The sequence below is a fragment of the Mastomys coucha genome, unplaced genomic scaffold (genome assembly GCF_008632895.1).
Source record: "Mastomys coucha isolate ucsf_1 unplaced genomic scaffold, UCSF_Mcou_1 pScaffold14, whole genome shotgun sequence".
NCBI classification, from domain to species: domain Eukaryota; kingdom Metazoa; phylum Chordata; class Mammalia; order Rodentia; family Muridae; genus Mastomys; species Mastomys coucha.
In genome coordinates, this window is record NW_022196896.1 from 63601316 (window position 1) to 63606439 (window position 5124).

Below are 5124 nucleotides of genomic sequence, written 5' to 3' on the forward strand. Positions count from 1 at the left end.
AGGAGGGGAGGGGAGGAGAGGGGAGGAGAGGGGAGGAGAGGAGAGGAGAGGGGAGTTGGGTGGGTACCGAGCGGTCCTCATATGTACCTGGCAATGGTGCAGGTAGTGATGGCAGCAGGCAATGACTCAAGCTGTTGCTAGGTTGCTTTTGGCTCATACTGAAATTCTTTTCTACACTGAAGCCAATGATCCAGTTGTGCTCTTTTGAGTTGGAGTCCAGATGAGATTGAGGGAACACCTCGAACTGCTGAGAGGCCCAGCTGAGGTGGAGCTGCACCTCTGTCCTGCCACCACGGCCACAACTCAGATTTGTGGAATCATGACATGCGAGCTGAACCAAGCTGGAACTTGTCCTGGTGTGTAAAAAAAGAAACTCGCACACTCCTGAGGTCCACTTTTGCCTTTGAAATAGCGGTATGATGGTATTTTCCTACAAATGACTCCCTTTAGAATCCTATGATTTCACTTGGTGAATTTAAACTTTGCCCACCTGGGAACATGAAGACCTGACGACTACGCCAACCCACTACCTTACGTGCCAGCTTTCCCAGAACCCTCTCCTTTTCCTGGCAGGTGCCCAAGGGTCTAGAATCCAAATTGCTGGGGAAGATATTCGCTGAGCTGGCTGCTTCTGTGACCGGAGCCCTGTAGCAGTGACACTGGCTGTGAGTCCGAGCTTAGTCTGGTCTAAGGAGACAACTTCCCTGCCTGACACCTGTGCAGATGAACACTGTTTGCTGGAAGAATGGATATGTACAAAGGCAGATGCAGGAAACAGGAAAGAAGAAAGACGAGGGGGGAGCACGGAGGAGGCTACCCAGAGAGAAAGGGGAATTAGAGAGGGGGAGGGAGGGACAGGGAGGGAAAAGGATCTTGGAGACAGGACACAAGATTTATACTGAAAGAGTGATTTGGGGGCGGGGGTGGGGGCTGCTCCCTCCACTCTGACCCTTGCTTTTCCTCACCCTTCCCAAGCCTGTTGCTCAGTCAGGGGACATTTGGAGACATCTATGGCCTTGTCTCTGGCCACCAGACTCTTGTGAGAATGATCCCCAAAGAATGAAGATTTCGCCCTGGATTTCATGCTTGTGGAGGGAAAGCCCAGCATCCTGGGACAGGAAAAGCTTTCTCTTTCCTGGACAAGATCCCACAAGTTCTGTCAGGCCATTGTGCGGGAGAGACCGGAGCAGCACCTGGATCAACGGGGCTTGGCTACGCACACTCTTACCTTCTATTCAGATCTAAACGTCAGAGGATAGACTTCAGGCATGGCCACTGGGTCCCTTCGTTTGTTCCTCTTCCCAATGTGGTCACAGTGAATAAATCTCTTTGCTTAGCTTTTCACTATCATTCGTTTTTTTTAATTGACTTATTGAGGACAGGTGGGTGATCCTAGCTCATTAAAGCTGCCAGGGCAAAGGCTTGACTGGGGACTAGAGTCAGGGAGGGGGGATCTTCCCTGTGGTATTTGTATTCTCAGTGGCTAGCAGGGCCCTGGCCTATTCTAGGAGCTTAGACTATGTGTCAGATAAGTGAATTGACTTTATCCATGAACACTATTATAGTGTATATTTTCACTCTCTCCTAGATAGATGACTTGACACTCTGCTACAGAGAAAGAGGGCTCTCTATCCCTTTGACTTAAATCTCAAGGCCTAAGACCACAGGGAAGTGAAACCCTGGGGTAGACACTGCATGGTATTCACACTGCCACCTGCTTCTATTGGAACGGCCGCAGGCTAGGAAAAAAAGGAAATAAAAAACAGCCTAGCCTCCACCCCACGCCCCACTTCCCACTCCATACCCATACCCATACCCCACCCTTCATTCCCCACCCCTTGCTCACCCACATCCTCACTCAGACCCTCCATCTCCCACCTCCAAGCTCAACACACACACACACACACACACACACACACACACACACACACCACTCTCAGGGGGAGACCACATTATAGAAGAGTAAGGTACAAGTGAGGTCAAAATCAGCATATAAAAGAAACCAAAGGCAGAAGACAGAAAAAGCATCTGACCTAGGGCTCCACTAGACAAGAGCTCGGGTGCTCTCTATGCGAATGACTCAAAGCCCACCACATTGGTTATAAAAGTGCCATCCTTTGTAGAACATTCATCATTGAGCCTTTGACCTTTTCCCAAGCTCTGGCCCACTTGCTCCCTTGGAAATGCTGTCTTTCTTAACAAATGGTCTCTGCTTCTACCAGTATCCATCCATGTGTCCCTGGTGCACACGGATACTATGGAGCTAGTATATATTTTTTTTTCCTAGATAGACAACAAGCAAACAAACAAAACCAAAAACCCAAGCACCTGAAAATCCCACCAGACCACAACGTGTGCCTCTAACAACATGTTTAGGTTAGCCTGGGGTGATAGGCTGCATCAACCACCATGCAGAGGAATGACCAGCCTGGATAAGTGCCACCCCAGATGGATAGTTTCCCATTTGTGATGGACTCTAGAGTCAGCCCGTGCCTCTGGCAGTCCCAACGAGCCAAGTTCAGCCACCCATTCTCAATTAACCAATTCAAAGAGACAAATTAATAGTGAAAAGAAGGGCAGGGAGACCTATTCAGTGTGGCCACATTGAAAGGAGACAAAGGGAGCTCAGCCTTTCCAGTCAAGCTGGGGTCCAGCCCATGATCGATTCCATTCTCCTTCAAGGGGATCCAACACATTACAGATCTTTCCAGGGGGAAAGTCTACTCTCTATCTGGCATAGATATTAGTCCCTTTCTTTTCCCAAGGTGAGATTCTTGGGGCATTTCAATTGGAGGGGTCCACAGTCTGAAGGAGCACAGTATCTCCTTAGTGTACCCTCAGTCTTGCCAGGCCAGTTACATGGGCATCGCAGAGCACAGACAACATCCCTATCCCACATGCTCCCAACCCATACAGTGTAGAATGTGTGGGAAAGGGGCTACATCTCATCCAATAGGAGGCAGGGTGTGGGAGGGCAGGTTGGCCTAGGCTCAGAATGAAAGGTCTGAGGTGAGAGGACTATGTAGCACATCATGCCTCTGCATAAAAAGTTGATTAGAGAGCCTGAAGAGATGGCTCAGCGATTAAGAGCACTGGCTGCTCTTCCAGAGGACCGGGGTTCAATTCCTACCATCCACTCGGCAGCTCATACTTGTCTGTAACTCCAGTTCCAGGGGATCCAACACCCTCACACAGACGTACCGTGCAGGCAGAACACCAATGCACATAAAAATAAAATTGAACAATCACAAAAACAATGAAATGAGAAGTTTCTTAGGAGAGCTGTTAATGCCATGGGCAGACAGACAGGACAGCAGCATGGCAGAGGCTCTGAGGATGGTTCAGGCTCCATCCAGTGCCATAGGTGGAAAGACAGCATAAGTTCAGGCTCTCAGGTAGAGCTGTTTCTTCTGGGTTTCAGAGGGTTTGATGGTTTCCCAAGCTCTGGCCCATTTCCTCACTTGGAAACACTGTCTTTCTTAATAAATAGTCCCTGGTCCTACCAGCATCCACATGTCCCTGGTCCAGTTCCTTTTTTCCTAGACAGAAACAAACAAACCAAACAAACAAACAAAAGCACCTGCCATCCTAGCAGGTGTTCACCAGACCCACTATGTGCAAAGGGTGAGTTTCATAGTATGAGCCTGCAGCCAGGCTGTCCCTGATTCCTGGGTAGTGGGGTAGGGCAAGGAATTACAGAGAAGGAATGTGTAACTCCGGGATACATAGGAGGAGGGGCACCTCTAGTTGAGATGCTCCCATTTTAAGAGTGAGGGATTGTGGGCCAGCTGTAGCTCTCTGATATCTGGCAAGCAAGTCTAGAAACCTCCTTGGGGTGGTAAAAATGATGTTTGTCATTTTCCTGGGATACAAGCATCTGGGGAATCTGTTTATAGCATCACAAAAAGGTTCTGGGCAAGGGCGTTGCTGTTGCTGCTGCTGCTGCTGCTGCTGCTGCTGCTGCTGCTGCTGCTGCTGCTGTTGTTGTTGTTGTTTTGGTGGGTTTTTTGTTTTGTTTTGTTTTGCTTTTGGATGCTATGCCTGACCCTCTAGGACTCCTCTAGCTAGACAGGATTGGTTCTGGGTAAAATGTACAAACTGTGGTAATCGCTGGGCATGGCCTCCAGTGCCTGTATTACAGTACTAGGGAGGCAGAGCCGGGAACACCCTGAGGGCTTGGTGCCCAGCTAGTCTAGCTAATTCAGAGAGATCAGCGTTCAACAAGAGGCCCAAACTGAAAACATAAAAACAAGGCAAGATGGCTCAGTGAGTAAAGGCATCTATCACCACACACACACACACACACACACACTCATGCACTCCTATAAAATACAAAGATCAGAGGTCAACATTAGTTGTCACTCCTTATTTTTTTGAGACTGAATCCCTCACTGCCCTGGAACTCACCAAGTAGGACAGGCTGGCTGGCCAGAAAACCCCAGAAGCCTGTTGACCTTTTCTGCTGGGATTACAAGTGTTTGACACCATGCCCCACTTACAGATTCTAAGGAGAAAACCCAGGTCCTTAAGCTTGCAAGGCAAACATTTACCTATGGATCTGTTTCTCGAGTTGCAGACTCTTTCTTTTTAAGCACCTTCTCTCTGGACTGTGCCAGGCCGCCCCCCTCCCATTCCCCCAGTCCCCAGCTCCTAGGTTTAAGATTACTAATGACATTGGGTCATTAAAAAAAAAAAAAAAAAAAAGATACTGTGCAAATACACTTTCCCTTTCTTGATTTAAATTCTGTATTTTCCTGAGCTCATGGGAATCGACACCATCATTGATCTATAAATCTGTTTCTCTACATTCTTCTCTGAGAAATCAAGCAGGAAGTGCAGAGGGTGAGGCACATATGGGAGGGAGAAGGCCAGGAGGAAACAAGGCCACCCCAAAGCAGGCAGAGGATAGGAGAGACTGAAGACAAGCCTTCAGTTTCCTGTGTCTTAGATCCTACTCAGCCGGAACAATGTTTGTCTGGTGTGGAAGCAAATACAGCCAGCCATACATCACAGCTTTGGGCAAGGGCCTTCCTCAGAAATCATGGCTGCCTGAGTTCTCCCTGGCCTACCTGACTCAGATATGAGATTTGACCGTCAGACCCCAGAAGGAAGGAGGCTAAAGCC